The following is a 17852-nucleotide window of genomic DNA, read 5'->3' as shown; positions in this document are numbered from 1 at the left end:
AGAAGAAGAAATCATGTAAGTGGCTGACACTACACTACACTACACTACACCACACCACACCACACTACACCACACTACACCACACCACACTACACCACACTACACCACACTACACTACACTACACTACACTACACCACACCACACCACACCACACCACACCACACCACACCCTAAGGGTAGAGGGGGGGGGGTGTAATGTGCTCTACCTGTCGTACATATCTTGTATTTCTTTAGTCTCACACCCTCCTGACACTTGGATAACTTTGTGGGGTATCATCATACAACCCATTAAGAACCTAGCAATCTGGTGGACCATTATGCAATAGGTAGCATCTATCCTTGTGTATCTATGCCTATTTCCCTATAGATTGTAAGCTTGCGAGCAGGGCCTTCCTACCTCTGTCTGTTTTTACCCAGTTTTGTTCTATTACTGCTGTTCTAATTGTAAAGCGCAACGGAATATGCTGCGCTATATAAGAAACTGTTAATAAATAAATAAATAATGTGTACAAAAAAGGGGGGCTGTCTGCTGTAATGTGTAAAAAAGGGGACACTGTCTGTCGTAATGTGTACAAAGGGGACACAGTCTGCCGTAATGTCTAAAAAGGGGACGCTGTCTGCCGTAATGTGTAAAAAGGGGACGCTATCCGCCGTAATATGTAAAAAAAGGGGACGCTGTCTGCTGTAATGTGTAAAAGGGGGACACTGTCTGCCATAATGTGTAAAAAGGGGACGCTGTCTGCCGTAATGTGTAAAAATGGGGACGCTGTCTGCTGTAATGTGTAAAAAGGGGGACGTTGTCTGCCGTAATGTGTAAAAAGGTGGACACTGTCTGCCGTAATGTGTAAAAAAGGGCAATCTGTCTGCTGTAATGTGTAAAAAGATGGACGCTGTCTGCCGTAACGTGTAAAAAGGTGGACGTTGTCTGCCGTAACGTGTAAAAAGGTGGACGTTGTCTGCCGTAACATGTAAAAAGGGGACGCTGTCCGCCGTAATGTGTAAAAAGGTGAACTTGTCTGCCGTAATGTGTAAAAAGGGGGACGTTGTCTGCCGTTTTGTGTAAAAAGGTGGACGTTGTCTGCCGTAACGTGTAAAAAGGGGACGCTGTCCGCTGTAATGTGTAAAAAGGTGAACGCTGTCTGCTGTAATGTGTAAAAAGGGGGACGTTGTCTGCCATAATGTGTAAAAAGATGGACGTTGTCTGCCGTAATGTGTAAAAAGGTGGACGTTGTCTGCCGTAACGTGTAAAAAGGGGACGCTGTCCGCCGTAATGTGTAAAAAGGTGGACGCTGTCTGCCGTAATGTGTAAAAAGGGGGACGTTGTCTGCCGTAATGTGTAAAAAGGTGGACGTTGTCTGCCGTAACATGTAAAAAGGGGACGCTGTCCGCCGTAATGTGTAAAAAGGTGGACGTTGTCTGCCGTAATGTGTAAAAAGGGGACGCTGTCTGCTGTAATGTGTAAAAAGGTGGACGTTGTCTACCGTAATGTGTAAAAAGGGGACGCTGTCTGCCGTAATGTGTAAAAGGGGCTCTACCTGGTGTAGTGGTGCTACTGTGCAGCGTAATTTGAATAATAGACACTACTATGCATCGTTATATGAATTGGTATTATTTTGTGGCCACACCCCTTCCCCACACAGCCATGCCCCTATATATTTTGCACGCACCTGCAGCGCGCACTGCTCCTGTTTTACATAAAGGGAGGGGGGGGCTCTGATGCCGTTTCTTGCACACAGCACTAAAATGTCTAGTTACGGCACTGTTGCTAGGTATCCATTTCCCTGGCCCTGTGCAGGTCCCCCTCACCAGATCTTCTCCAGGGGTGAGGGGGTGGACTTGGATGGGATGGGGAAGGGGGTCCAAAGCATTTTGTCGCACCTGGGCCCACCGCTCGCTAGTTCTGCCACTGGCTCTATCTGCTGTAATGTGTAATAGGGGGCTGTACCTGCCATAATTTGAAAAAAGGGATCTCTACCTGCCGTAATGTGTAATAGGAGGCTATACCTTCCGTAATGTGTAAAAGGGAACTCTACCTGCCGTAATGTGTAAAAGGGAGCTCTTCCTGGCGTAATTTGTGTAAGTGGCGCTACTATGCGGCGTAATTTGACTAATGGAAGCCCTGGACAACAAAATTGCATTCATGTCCTCCTCCCACTCCCTTCCCAGTTCCAAACACTATTTTTTTTTCTATAAAAATGTACAATATATCACAAGTATGATGAACAGGCAGGCAGCGGGCATTGGTGGAATCGGACTGAGATGCAAATTAGTGGCGGAGGGCTGGGTAAGTTGATGGTGGGCGAGTTTGTAAGTCATTGGCGGTGGCAGCAGGCATCGGCGCAGGGGCAGTAGCGGGCATTGGCTCGGCGGCGGTAGGGGTCATCGGCAGGATTCGGCGGACATTATGGCTGTAGTGCCTCACCAGCCACTGACCTCACCGCACGCCACTGATGCTGGGGGGCATTATGTGTGTATCTGGTACTCTGCTGGGGGGCATTACTTGTGTATCTGGCACTGTGCTGGGGGACATTATTACCAGTTATTTTATATAGCGTTCACATATTCCACAGCGCTTTACAGAGAATATTTGGCCATTCACATTACTTGAGTGTCTGGTACTATGCTGGGGGGCATTACTTGTGTATCTGGCACTATCCTGGGGGGCATTACTTGTGTATCTAGCACTATGCTGGGGGGCATTACTTGTGTATCTAGCACTATGCTGGGGGGGCATTACTTGTGTATCTGTCACTATGCTGGAGGGCATTACTTGTGTATCTGTCACTATGTGGGGGGGCATTGCTTGTGTTTCTGGCACTATGCGGGGGGGGCATTAATTGTGTATCTGGCACTATACGGGGGGCATTACTTGTGTATATGCACTACTCGAGGCGGCATTACTTGTAGTTGTGAGGCCACACCCACTTTTGTGAGACCACACCTGCTTTTGTGAGGCCACACCCACTTTAGCTGGAACATGCACGCATTGGGGGGAGGGGGTAGCTCTTCCAGAGGTTTTATTTTCCAAAAGTAGCTCACACCCCAATTAAGGTTGGAGACCACTGATAAAGCTGCCAAACGCTAGCGAAACGCGTAAGAGAACCAGCCCTGACCCTGACACTTTAAAGCCACCTTCAGGATACCATTGCAGTCATCACTATCTTGGACATTCTTCAATCTATGGACGTGGAAAATGAATAGAGGGAAAACCACCAAACATCTGTGTCGGATCGTAGACAGCCTCTGGACCCTCGCTAGGTGGGATACCCGGCCAATCCACTAAATATTTGGTAATTAAACCACAATATTGGACATACCTGCATATTTAAAACTAAGGATCCTGTTGATATTGTGACCGGTCACAGGGACATTACTAACACTAATAGGTGTGCTTTTTTACATCAAATCGTCGGTGGTCAGAGACTGGCTATAGAGGCTCTATTTATTATGGTTCACATTTGTGAGAGAATTTTTATTTATACGTATGTTGAGTAACATTAAACGTATGTGATTTATCTTAAGGAAACACCTGTTTTTTAGATTTATTATTAGTGCTGTTTTTATTTTTCACACGTTGTATTTCTAGTCTATGAGAGATTGACTGTCTCTCACTCTAACAGCAGCTTAGAGAACCAGCACAGTCATAGCGCCAGAACTTGTATTAAGCAATTAATACAAATATATCTTTTGTTCTTAACACTCCACAGAGACAGCACTGACTTAAGTAGTGAATGATCTGGTCACTGCTACAGTAAGTCTAAAGGCCATTTCTCACATCTTATTCTTCTAGATCTCTCTGCTGCTTTTGACACTGCTGAACACTCTCTTCTCACACAAGCTCTACAATCCCTAGGTCTTCAGGACACATCACTTTCTTGATTCTCATCCTACCTATCCAATTGCTCTTTCAGTGTTCGTTTTTTTTAATCTACCTCTTCTTCGCTACCTCTATCAGTCTACCAATCTTAGGTCTTCTGCTTTTCTCAAGCTATAGCACATCTCTTGGCAAACTAGCTCTTTTGGATTTCAGTATCCTCTGTATGTGGATGATACTCAAATATTCCTATTCTCTCCAGATTTGTCACCAGCTGTATTGGTCTGTGTCACTAAAAGCCTTTCTGCTGTTTCCTTTTGGATGTCATCTCGCCACCTCAAACTTAATATTTCCAAAACAGAATTAATTATATTTCCACAGACCAATAGTAGTTATCAACCTGATATCTCTATCACTGTTGATAACTCAGCAATCATACCTACCTGACAAGCTCGCTGCCTCGGTATCATCCTTGACTCTGAACTGTTCTTTGTTCCCCCACATTTGTTCAATCTGTCTCAAAATCATGTTACATGCATGTAAAAAACATATCCAAAATATAACCATTCCTTACACAAGACACTGCAAAAACTCAAATCCATGCTCTCATTATCTCCCACATTGATTATTGCAATAGTTTTCCTACTGGTCTCACCACTGCAATCCATTTTAATCCGGTCTGTCAGTCCCTCCATTACTAGTATTCTACCATATTCAATCTAAAATGCTCACATGCAAGGCCATTAACCAAACTGCGCCAACATACATCTCTTTGGTTATTTCAAAATATCTCTCAACCAGACCTCTTTGCTCTTCACAAGATCTACGTCTCGCATACATACTCACTGGTCCCTATTCGCTAAGGCATGCAAAGTACAAAAATCGCAATTAATCCATGCTGCGTATGCAGGGGACACCCGTAAATCCGTTCAGCGATGCAATCATAGTTAGATTGCGATCGCAACACTGGGCTGGACTTGGCATGCTGGGCGGCCCCCAGCATGTGATCGTACTGAGTAGCAGATTCTGCTTTTTAGCCGAATCTGCTACTTAACCTGAATTGGGTCCATTATTCGCTCCCATTCGCACATGCAGGATTTTCTTTGGGTCACCCACTCTGTAGAATGCTTTTCCATGCACAGTAAGACTTTTCTCTAGTCTCCAAACCTTCAAGAGCTCCCTGAAAACTCACCTCTTCAGGTAAGCTTATCAAATTCTGGAACTGCCCACATAATCTTCATAAACTTTCCTATCCAATTGCTTCCCCACTGTACAGTCCACTCATACCTCACATATTTTCTCTTTCTTCACTTTCCCATCCTCCTGACCCCAGTCAATCAGTGCTGTGTGAGCATATCATATGCATGTAGCTTACCAAGAACCTTTGCAATCTGACACCTATACCTGTGTATCAGTGCCTATTACCCTATAGATTTTAAGCTTGTGAGCAGGGCCTTCCTACCTCTATGACTATCTGTTATTATTACCCAGTTTTATTTTATCACTGTTGTTTCCAATTGTAAAGTGCAACGGAATTTGCTGCGCTATATAAGTAACTGTTAATAAATAAATAAACAAATAAATAAATTCATACTAATAAGGCTTCTGATCAGCACCAGGATGTGCTACAAGTTTTAGATTAATGGCAACAACAAGGGGCCTAATTCAGACTTTATCGCAGCAGCACAATCTTTCTCTAATGGGCAAAACCATGGGCCTAATTCTGAGTTGATCGTAGCAGCAAGTTTGTTAGCAATTGGGCAAAACCATGGAGGTCATTCCGAGTCGTTCGCTCGGAAAATTTCTTCGCATCGCAGCGTTTTTCCGCTTAGTGCGCATGCGCAATGTCCGCACTGCGACTGCGCCAAGTAAATTTGCTATGAAGTTTGGATTTTTACTCACGGCTTTTTCTTCGCTCAGGCGATCGTAGTGTGATTGACAGGAAATGGGTGTTACTGGGCGGAAACAGGCCGTTTTATGGGCGTGTGGGAAAAAACGCTACCGTTTCCGGAAAAAACGCGGGAGTGGCTGGAGAAACGGAGGAGTGTCTGGGCGAACGCTGGGTGTGTTTGTGACGTCAAACCAGGAACGATAAGCACTGAACTGATCACAGATGCCGAGTAAGTCCGAAGCTACTCTGAAACTGCTACGAGGTGTGTAATCGCAATATTGCGAATCTTTCGTTCGCAATTTTAAGAAGCTAAGATTCACTCCCAGTAGGCGGCGGCTTAGCGTGTGCAATACTGCTAAAATCGCCTTGCGAGCGAACAACTCGGAATGAGGGCCCATGTGCACTGCAGGGGGGGCAGATATAACATTGGTAGAGAGAGTTAGATTTGGGTGGGTTATTTTGTTTCTGTGCAGGGTACTGGCTGCTTTATTTTTACACTGCAATTTAGATTTCAGTATGAACACACCACACCCAAATCTAACTGTCTCTGCACATTTTATATCTGTCCCCCCTGCAGTGCACATGGTTTTGTCCATTAGATAAAAATGTTGCTGCTGCGATCAGGTCTGAATTAGGCCCAAAGTCTTCACATGAAAATGGAAAAATGCCAATTTGAGATGAATCAAAATAAAGTAGAGTGGTTATCTTTCAGCGACTAGTCCCATCATCAGTCAATTCATTGACTTTGTCAGCTTGTTTTGTAAATGTGTTCATAAACTGTCAACCCTGGTGGTGCCTACTGTCGTTATCACCAAGACAAATAAAACATTTTCATGCACATCTCAAGCACAGAATAATTTCCAGTGTTTAAAGAACTATTTACCAGAAAAAAGTGAGTCAGACTTCAGTACACGATCTGCTCTGTCTTTTTTCTTTTTCAACTAGCTCTCTTTTTTGCTTTATTGATGAAGACCGATTTCAAATATCACTGTATAACTGCTAATAGATTGCAGCAGACACATTACTGTACTATTAGAATGAGTGGAAGAAATTCAGACACTCAGCCAATCAAAAGCAGCATGTTTTGCACTAGGAGTCAATCAAGTGATTTACCTATAAAAAGTAAAGATGTGCACCGGAAATTTTTTTCGGGTTTTGTGTTTTGGTTTTGGATTCGGTTCCACGGCCGTGTTTTGGATTCGGACACGTTTTGGCAAAACCTCCCTGAAATTTTTTTGTTGGATTCGGGTGTTTTTTTCAAAAAACCCTCAAAAACAGCTTAAATCATAGAATTTGGGGGTAATTTTGATCCTATAGTATTATTAACCTTAATAACCACAATTTCCACTCATTTCCAGTCTATTCTGAACACCTCACAATACTAATTTTAGTCCTAAAATTTGCACTGAGGTCGCTGGATGACTAAGCAAAGCGACCCAAGAGGGCGCACAAACACCTGGCCCATCTAGGAGTGGCACTGCAGTGTCAGACAGGATGGCACTACAAAATATTGGCCCCAAACAGCACATGATGCAAAGAAAAGAGAAAAAGAGGTGCACTGTGGTCGCTGGACGGCTAAGCTAAGCGACACAAACACCTCAATATCACAGGAATTATTCGTTCTAATCAATGGTATTATTGGTCCAAATCACTGGAAGAAAATGACAAAATCACTGGAATAATTCGTTCTAATCAATGGTATTATTGGTCCAAATCACTGGAAGAAAATGACAAAATCACTGGAATTATTCATTCTAATCAATGGTATTATTTGTCCAAATCACTGGAAGAAAATGACAAAATCACTGGAATTAAATGGCAGTAATGTCGGGAATTATATCAAATGGCAGTACCACTGGACATATACGGAAGTGTCAGACAGGATGGCACTTCAAAAAATTGGCCCCAAACAGCACATGATGCAAAGAAAAGAGAAAAAGAGGTGCACTGTGGTCGCTGGACGGCTAAGCTAAGTGACACAAACACCTCAATATCACAGGAATTATTTGTTCTAATCAATGGTATTATTGGTCCAAATCACTGGAAGAAAATGACAAAATCACTGGAATTATTTGTTCTAATCAATGGTGTTATTGGTCCAAATCACTGGAAGAAAATGACAAAATCACTGGAATTATTCGTAAACATTTGTAGAAAGTCGCTGCTTTCTGATTACAGAAATGCTCAGATATTCCTGCGAATCCACAATCCCTTCCCAGAGGAAAAAGTAATTGAGAAACCGTTGTTTGAGAATGTTTGTTCTCTTTCCCTTACAAAGGAACAAACCACTTTCCAAGAAGACTGACATTTTTGGGATTATGGAGACATAATGTTTTTGAATATAAATACTAAAGCAGGTGGTGTATTAGAGCAAAAGAGTGCAAGAGACCAGCCATGCAGTTTCTGAAATATTATGACAAAATGTTACTGTATTTCATAAGCACTCATTCCTAACTCTGCTAAGTACTGTTTGGTATACTGTATCTGGCTTCCATGAGGTAGTTGTCCATTATTTCAGCTTCCATTGACCTTTTGAAAGCGGTAGAAATTATCAATTCTTTTTTTTTATTTTTATTTTCCCCTATTTTTAATTTTTTCCTGCATAGCCCAGTAAAATGTTGCAATGTTAAGTATTGACTTGTGCCTTCTGGGGGTCCACTTCTTCACCAAACCCAGCCAAATCTCATCCTAACCCTCTGTTCCACGTTCTCTATGTACCCCATCTGTGTCACCCATGTCTGTCTACCCCTCCCCTTTAGATTGTAAGCTCTCACGAGCAGGGCCCTCTTCCCTCATGTGCTTATCCTTTGTCTTACTTTAATAATCTTCAACTGTACCACATCCAGCAGTCTTCTGCCACCTGATACTTATTCCAGTGTCAGTGTAACTATGTTTATTTACCCTGTACTTGTCCTATACTGTCATCAACTGTAAATTGCTGTTTTCCTGTTTGATTATTTATGTTTGATTATTTATGTACTCTGTAATTGGTCGCCGCGGAACCCTTGTGGCGCCATATAAATAAAGGATAATAATAATAATAATAATAATATAGGGTGTATAATCCCCAGGTGTATCTCACACATCACACAGTACAGTATATAAGGTGTATAATCCCCAGGTGTATCTCACACATCGCTCTGTACAGATTACAGGATGTATAATCACCAGGTGTATAACACACGTCGCACAGTACAGTATACATACTGGTCACAACAATGCAGCAGATATTGAGCACTGATCAGGATACTAGAAGTGACACAGAGCTGCAAGATACAGCAATGGCCTAATGTACTGTACAACTATATACTGTTGGTCACCAAAATGCTGCACTGTCCTACTATATACTGCTCACAATAATGCAGCACAGATATGGAATGGATACTTGCAGTGACACAGAGCTGCAAGACACAGCAATGGCCTACTGTACAACTATATACTGTTGGTCACCAAAATGCTGCACTGTAATACAATATATATACTGCTCACAAAAATGCAGCACAGATATGGAATGGATACTTGAAGTGACACAGAGCTGCAAGATACAGCAATGGCCTACTGTACTGTACTACTATTATACTGGTGGTCCCCAGTCCCCACGATAAAGCACACTGAGCACAGATATTTGCAGCACACTGAGCACAGACATGGAGCGTTTTAGGCAGAGAACGTAGATATTTTCAGCACACTGAGCACAGATATTTGCAGCACACTGAGCACAGATATTTGCAGCACACTGAGCACAGATTACGGAGCTTTTCAGGGAGAGAACGCAGCCACGTCCTCTCCGTTCAATCTCCAATGCACAAGTGAAAATGGCGGTGACGCGTGGCTTTTTATATAGAATATGAATCTTGCGAGAATCCGACAGCGGGGTGATGACATACGGGCGCGTTCGGGTTAACCGAGCAAGGCGGGAAGATCCGAGGCTGCCTTGGAAGTTCGGGGGGGGGGGGGGGGTGTTCGGATCTCAATGAACCGAACCCGCTCATCTGTAATAAAAAGGCGCATAGGGTTGGCAGGGGTCATCTTTTTCCACAAACACACCCTTATGGTAATTTTGCTGCACCTACATGTCCATCTAACATCCCTTACTCTTAGCACCAGCATCATAATCGCACCATACAGTATGTCTCAGTTGGCATGGCTAAGGATGCATATGAATATTTGGCGCACTCACATTCATAGCTTATAAAAGTGCAGTTTGCCAGAAGAATATCCAAAAATTGCACTTGCTTCTAATGATGCATGGGCCACTGACAAAACACGCAAACATCCGTGCATGTTATATTTCATATGATTAGGGTGGTCATTCCCAGTTGATCGCTCGCTAGCAGTTTTTAGCAGTCGTGCAAATGCTAAGCCGCCGCCCTCTCGGAGTGTATTTTAGCTTAGCAGAAGTGCGAACAAAAGGATCGCAGAGCGGCTACAAAAAAAAAGTGCAGTTTTAGAGTAGCTCCAGACCTACTCAGCGCTTGCGATCACTTCAGACCATTCAGTTCCGGATTTGACGTCACAAACACGCCCTGCGTTCGGCCAGCCACGCCTGCATTTTTCCTGGCACGCCTGCGTTTTTTCGAACACTCCCTGAAAACGGTCAGTTGACACCCAGAAACGCCCCTTTCCTGTCAATCACTCTGCGGCTGCCATTGCGACTGAAAAGCTTCGCTAGACCTTGTGTACAAATACATTGGCCGTTGTTAAAGTACGTCACGCGTGCGCACTGCACCGCATGCGCAGAAGTGCCATTTTTTCACTTAATCGCTGCGCTGCGAACATTTTTCACTAGAAATCAACTATGAATAACCCCCTATGTTCTGTTGCACAACTCATTTTTTTGTTTACCATTATTATTAAATACATGTTTGTGCATGCATCATAACATTAAATAGTGAAAGATTATACAATGGAAGGAAGACTATTTATTTAAGTAGTTAGAACCCAGCTTTTTTTAATTTCAGAAATATCATTGAAATATTTTTGAGTATTTTATTTCATACATAATGTAATGTTCACTTGCAATGTATATTTTTAAGTTGATTTATTAGTTTTGAATATTTTATAAATTATTAATTACATTTTGCACTTGCTTGTCCCCATAGAGTTGACCCCCTACACTTCAGTTATATGCCTGCATTCATTGGCCAGATTTTAATATATGATTTATTATTTACTGGGTTTTGATGTGTATCAATTGTATAATATTATTAAACTGTGACAATTGTTTTAATACAGGCTGGAATATTTTTTAAGATATGTATTTTACACATTGTAGATTGATAGTATTTTATTTATTATAATTTAGTGAAATTGTATTTACGGTATAATGCCGCTTTTCCACCTTTATTCATGTTATAAAATACTGGTTTAAGGATTTACGACAGAGGTCCTTTTCAAGTTGCTTGTACTGTAGGTGCTGCTAAAAAACGACATACAATAGTTGTTAGACTATTTACTGTATGTGGCTCAGCCATATACATATTCCAGTAAACCAATCAGTAGCGGATTTTACTCAGGGGCTGCAGCCCCCCCAGTAAAAATCCATCGCCACCAGTAAGCCCATAGTGAATGCAGTGGCTGAACTGTGATCAGAAAATATGTCTTCCAATGGGAAGCCTTTCTGCTAGCTCTAATGTGCTTCTAGGGCTGCTGCAGATGCAGTCCCTAGAAGCTGAAGGGAAGAAGGTGGATGCCGTCACAAGTTCTCACCGCTAGCTGTAAATGTTCTGAGCTGACAGTGAAACATAACAGTACAGTAGAAGATTAAATTTGTCTTGGTTTACTGTAAGTAATCAAAACCATATTGGTGTCAAGGGTGGTCTTCAGTATGCCGGCTGTTGGGATCCCGGCGCACAGTATACCGGCACCGGAATCCCGACAGCAGGCATACCGACACTTATTCTCCCTCGTGGGGGTCCACGACCCCCCTGGAGGGAGAATAAAATAGCGTGGCGCGCGTAGCGCGCCACCGTGCCCGCAGAGTGGTGAGCGCAGCGAGCCCGCAAGGGGCTCATTTGCAGTCGCCACAATGTCGGTAAGCCGGTGGTCGGCTCCCAGCGCCGGTATGCTGGTCGCCGGGAGCCTGACCGCCGGCATACCATACTACACCCGGTGTCAAGGTACAAATCATATCAGATTTACATAACAATTCTATCAAGATGAACTTTTCATAGATTCTAACTGAGATGATCTAGTAGAAGGTGAAACAAAAACCAAGGGGGGTACCCGATTAGATCCGATCCGTTTTCGTCTGGTGATGACCGATGGTCATTATTGCGGTATCCAATTAGGGTCCGTTTTCATTGGCCAAAAACGGACCCACTATCACTGAAAAATGTGTGGGATCAGGGATTAATGCCTGAGACACCTGAAGCATAGACCGTGAAAATTGGTGGTGGGGGGAGCCTGCCGCATCGGGGCTAATAGGATAGCTTCAGGCGATACAATTACTTATGGTCATCGACCCCCAAGTGTGACAGTAACCAATTTAGCCTTACCGGCAGCCAATCCCTGGCTCATTCAACAATGGTATAATGATCCTTTTTATTTATAGCTACATTTCTCTTATCTTGTAAGGAAGGCATCCAATCAATCCTTTGTACCATTTTGTTAGTGAATTTTCCAGCACCACTTAATGGGGTAAAGACTAATGCAACAAAGGACCTTTGCAGTAAATAACCCATTCCTACTGTATGTTGACGGTGAAACTGACTTTCTTCCATTCACAATTGTCTTTGTTTTCCATATGGTCCTCATATGGAAAGTTTGTTTCTTTGTAATGACCTGAAACATATTAAGGAAACAAAACTAGTTTTTCTGACCGAACTTCATAATGTAACCCTTTATTAATGAGTCTGTGTGCCTCTGAAACCTCTGCAGTTCTTCTATGTCCTTCTTACAGAGTGCTGCCCAAAACGTTAGCCCATATCCAAGATGTGGTCTGAGGGACTATTATTCAAGATCCTGGTGGTCAGGATCCCGATGGTCAGAATCCTGAAGTTGAGCATAAGGCTTAGTTTTAGGGATAGGGTTGGGTCCCTCCCCCAGGGGGGAGGTTTAGGGTTAGGCTGCGGGAGGGGATGGTTTGGATTAGGCTGCTGAAGAGGATGGTTAGGGTTAGGCTGCGTGAGGGGTGGGTTAAGGCTAGGGTTAGAACAGCGGTGTAAGTATGGAGGTGCGAGGGGTGCGGGTTGCACCGGGGTGTCACCCTCCTAGGGGTGACACCAAAATACCGACTACTCCTCATTGACAGGAGCCAGGTGCTGCACTGTCACATTACATGCAGCACTCGGCGCATGTCACAGCCGACAATGCTGAGCACGCCCCTGGAGTGATGAAAACAGGGTTGGGCAGTAAGGCCACACCCCATTCCCACACATGCGCCTTCGGCTTGTCGGTGCACCAGGTGTCACTGGCCACAGTAACACCCCTTGGTTAGAATTCTCACCAGTATCAGTTGGCATTTAACCATTGGGATTTCACTTCCGGGATTCTGACTGCCTGCATTCCGTACCCAACCCGGTCTGAATAGTGCTAGTGATTTATAAAATGGTAATACTATGCTTAAATCATGTGCATTTAACCCCTTTATGCATCATAGGATTCTATCACCACCTTGTCACTTCCTGGCTCTGTGTGCCTCTTGTCAGCATTCTGTTATCTAGAATTCCTTAATCCATGCACACAGTGCCGTAACAAGGCATTTTAGCGCTGTGTGCAAGAAACGGCATTGGCACCCCCCTATGTAAAATATGGGCAGTGTGTGTGTAGGGGTGGGGCTTCATAGGGAAGCGGTGTGGCCACAAAATAATACCAATTCATACTACGATGCACAGTACTCTCCATTATTCAAATTACACTGCACAGTAGCGCCACTACACCATTTACACCCCTTTTACACATTACGGCAGACAGTCCCCCTTTTTACACATTACGGCAAACAGCATCCCCCTTTTTACACATTACGGCAAACAGCATCCCCCTTTTTACACATTACGGCAAACAGCATCCCCCTTTTTACACATTACGGCAGACAGCGTCCCCTTTTTACACATTACGGCAGACAGCGTCTCCCTTTTTACACATTACGGCAGACAGCGTCCCCCTTTTTACACGTTACGGCAGCTCCTCGCTGTGCAGCAGTAGGGGCAGGGCGCAGGGCAGTGTGGGAGAGACGTCTGACGTCATCACGTAACATCTCTCCCGAATTGCAGGGGAGGTAGGCCGAGCCGGCGTTCAGGCCAGGCTGCCGCTGGGCCAATGAGAAGACCAGCCTGACATACACCTCAGCCGCAGCGCTGCCGGGACCTTACAGCAGCAGTGGCGGCTTCAGCAGCACACAGGCGGGCGGCGGCTTCAGCGGGACACAGGTGGGTGGGTGGCGGCGCCTTCAGCTGGACACAGGTGGGCGGGCGGCTTCAGCAGGACACATGCAGGCTGACGGGCGGCGGCTTCAGCGGGACGCTGGCGGTGCCACATTCAGCGGGACACAGGCAGCAGTGAGTCTGGACCCGGAGCTAGCGGCCGTGCAGGTGTGATGCCTGTTGGTGCGCCCTCAGTGCATTTGCGCTGTGGGCAAGGCACCATCGGCACACACCTAGTTACTTCTCTGCATGCACATCTCTATTTATATAGCATTTAATATCTACTGTAAGTAGCAGAGGTTATTATTATTATTATTATTATTATTATTATTATAGGTGCATGATTGAATATTTTTAGACATTTAAATTGAACCTGTAATTTCACCACTGCCTTCACACAAGCAGCACTGCAAGAAACATTTCCCGGAAATAGCTGCTATGCACTTGCGTCCAGCCTGTGTTCAGCCTGAAAACAAGGACTCTGCAGCACTCATAAAGGTTGAGGTCTCTGGGGTATAGCCAATTAGCCCCGGTAATTTACCAGGGCTAATTGTCCCACCGGGGGCTATCTAATTAGCCCTGATAAACCGGCGCGTGCCACGGCTTATCAGGGATTTTGTTTCACCTGCCTCCGGCAGGCGTTGCAGAATCCCCGGAAACAGCCCCGTTTTTGTCCGAAAACGGGGCTGTTTCACATGAAAACGCACAGGTTTCACTGAACCTGTGTGTTTTCGGGAGGTTTTTTTTTTTTACAGGCGATCAATCTGGATAGCCAGTATAAAAAAAAATTGTGAAACATCGGGAAAAAAGTCAGAAAAACTGCTGTTTTTCGGACCCGATTTTTTTCCGGGGATAATTGGATATCCCACTCTGTCTCCTAGTAATGCCCCACACTACTATGATTCATGTCCTACCCTGCCATTTCATTCCTCATAGAAAATACTGTGCTAATCAGTGAGCACAGTACTATGAGAGAGTCCTTTATTTGGGACTGACAGATGCCTCTGTGGGAAGATCTATGGATGGCATTGCCTATAGAAGTCTATTGGCTTTCTTACGCAAAAATCTCAGTCTCCCCATAATTAACGGATCCCTCATGATTGTGCATGCCAGTCTTTTCTTTACATACTGTATGGGAATTAATACATCATACTCATAGTCACTATACAAATAAATTATAGTAAAAGTGAACAACGCTACACTTGTAATAACTGTACTAATCCCTAACTAATATTTCTTCTGTTTTCTTTCCTCATAACTCAAAATGTGTGCACCTCTTAAATAAGAAGCAGTAAGATGCCTAACCAGAGGCGTAACTGTGGGAGGCAACAGAGTCAGCTGCCGCCGGGCTCCTGCTATGTAGGGGGGCACCTTTCCTCTCATTCTGTGTTTCAGTGACACCATTATTAATTAAGTTCATTGATAGCCACTGATATCTTTACCTCACTGCACCTTACAAGTCACACCCTCTTTATTATAGATACATTTTACAAGTGTCATACCCAAGATTTACAACCCATGACCTATTACACTGAAAGCAGACGCCTTACTGATGGAGCTATTTGCTATTTTGTATAGGAAGCATGGGAATTCTAACTATGGGGGTCATTGAGCTCATTGCGATGCAAGCATAGGTTTTGCGAATGACCCTCGCATGTGCATGCGCTGGACCCATCCTGTGCATGTGTCCACATTCAATGAGGGTGACCCGCAGTAATTGCGAACACCTCTGCCTGATTGACAGGCAGGGGCATTCGCGGGGCGGCAACGCTCCGTTTTGTAGGCGGAAACGGAGCGTTGTGGGGGCGGCACTTAACCAACGGATGCATGGCGGCAGAAACGGAGGGGTGTCATTTGTATTTTCGGGGCGGCTGCATGTTGTCACACGCAGCCGCTCCAAACTAAAAAATGGTGGCGGCTCTTCTGTCGATGCAGCTAAGCCGTGCCGCCAGGAGGCATCCACATTTTCAGTGGTCACGCAGTAATTGCATCTGGATTACAATTTCAGCATGAGTAGGCAGTGGGCTGCATGCTGGGCGGGCTTGCCCTGTGATGGGCGGTCCCCATCATGCGATTCAAAGGATTGCTAATTCTGCTAAAAAGCAGAGTTTGCAATCGTTACTGAATAACCTCCTATATGAAGTTACTTCTCTGACAATTACAAGTAACGTCATATAATTCTCATGCTTCCTATACAGGAGCTCCATCAGTAAAGAGCCTGTTTCCAGTGTACTAGGTTCTGGGTTCTAATCCTGGGTGTGACACTTGTAAAATAATTGTCATAGAAATAATAAAGCATTGTGAGTGACTGAGCAGATCTATGTAGTGTGTGCCTGTACACTACATAGATCTGCCTAGTTGCAATGGTGTAGAACTGACACTTCTAAGTAGCTTCATATAGTTAGAATCTGCAGGCATGCTATGCAGGAGCAAATAGCTCTATCAGCAAGATGTCTGCCTTCAGTGTGTAAGGCCATGAGCGCTAATCCTGGTTACTAGGAAATGTGTGATATAAAATAAATGACAATGAAATGTATGTATGTATATATATATATATATATATATATATATATATATATATATATGTGTATATATATATTAGTGATGTGCACCGGAAATTTTTCGTGTTTTGTGTTTTGGTTTTGGATTCGGTTCCATGGCCGTGTTTTGGATTCGGACGCGTTTTGGCAAAACCTCCCTGAAAATTTTTTGTCGGATTCGGGTGTGTTTTGGATTCGGGTGTTTTTTTTACAAAAAACCCTCAAAAACAGCTTAAATCATAGAATTTGGGGGTCATTTTGATCCCATAGTATTATTAACCTCAATAACCATAATTTCCACTCATTTTCAGTCTATTCTGAACACCTCACACCTCACAATATTATTTTTAGTCCTAAAATTTGCACCGAGGTCGCTGGATGACTAAGCTAAGCGACCCAAGTGACCGACACAAACACCTGGCCCATCTAGGAGTGGCACTGCAGTGTCAGGCAGGATGGCACTTCAAAAAAATAGTCCCCAAACAGCACATGATGCAAAGAAAAAAAGAGGCGCAATGAGGTAGCTGTGTGACTAAGCTAAGTGACCCAAGTGGCCGACACAAACACCTGGCCCATCTAGGAGTGGCACTGCAGTTTTCTAGCGAGAGGATGAGTGCTTCCATCCTCATGTGAATCTGAACCACTAGCCATGAACATAGGCCAGGGCCTCAGCCGTTCCTTGCCACTCTGTGTCGTAAATGGCATATTGGCAAGTTTACACTTTTCCTCAGACGCTTTTAATTTTGATTTTTGGGTCATTTTACTGAACTTTTGTTTTTTGGATTTTACATGCTCTCTACTATGACATTGGGCATCGGCCTTGGCAGACGACGTTGATGGCATTTCATCGTCTCGGCCATGACTAGTGGCAGCAGCTTCAGCACGAGGTGGAAGTGGATCTTGATCTTTCCCTATTTTACCCTACACATTTTTGTTCTCCATTTTTTAATGTGTGGAATTATATGCCAGTATCAATAGCAATGGCCTACTACTATATATACTGCGCACAACTGAAATGCACCACAGGTATGGATGGATAGTATACTTGATGACACAGAGGTAGGTAGAGCAGTGGCCTACTCTACCGTACTGCTATATACTATACACTGGTGGTCAGCAAACTGTGCACAACTGAAATGCACCACAGGTATGGATGAATAGTATACTTGACGACACAGAGGTAGGTAGAGCAGTGGCCTTCTGTACCGTACTGCTATATATTATATACTGGTGGTCAGCAAAA

The 17852-nt window shown here is 44.1% G+C and overlaps 1 protein-coding gene across 8 annotated transcripts in view; it reads right to left on the bottom strand.

Moving 5' to 3' along the window:
• Nucleotides 1–17852, bottom strand: part of C3H10orf71 (chromosome 3 C10orf71 homolog) — a 265025-nt gene that overhangs the window by 215913 nt on the left and 31260 nt on the right. The window contains exon 3 of one of the 8 annotated variants that reach the window (XM_063958596.1): nt 12204–12489. The exons of the other annotated variants lie outside the window; for them this stretch is intronic. The gene's annotated coding sequence lies outside the window, so the exon portion shown is untranslated. The remainder of the gene's footprint in view (nt 1–12203; nt 12490–17852) is intronic. 8 annotated transcript variants of the gene reach the window in all.

The sequence above is a fragment of the Pseudophryne corroboree genome, chromosome 3 (genome assembly GCF_028390025.1).
Source record: "Pseudophryne corroboree isolate aPseCor3 chromosome 3, aPseCor3.hap2, whole genome shotgun sequence".
Classification (NCBI taxonomy): Eukaryota; Metazoa; Chordata; class Amphibia; order Anura; family Myobatrachidae; genus Pseudophryne; species Pseudophryne corroboree.
The sequence above is the reverse complement of the archived record's forward strand: the minus strand, read 5'-3'. Positions and strand labels throughout refer to the sequence as shown.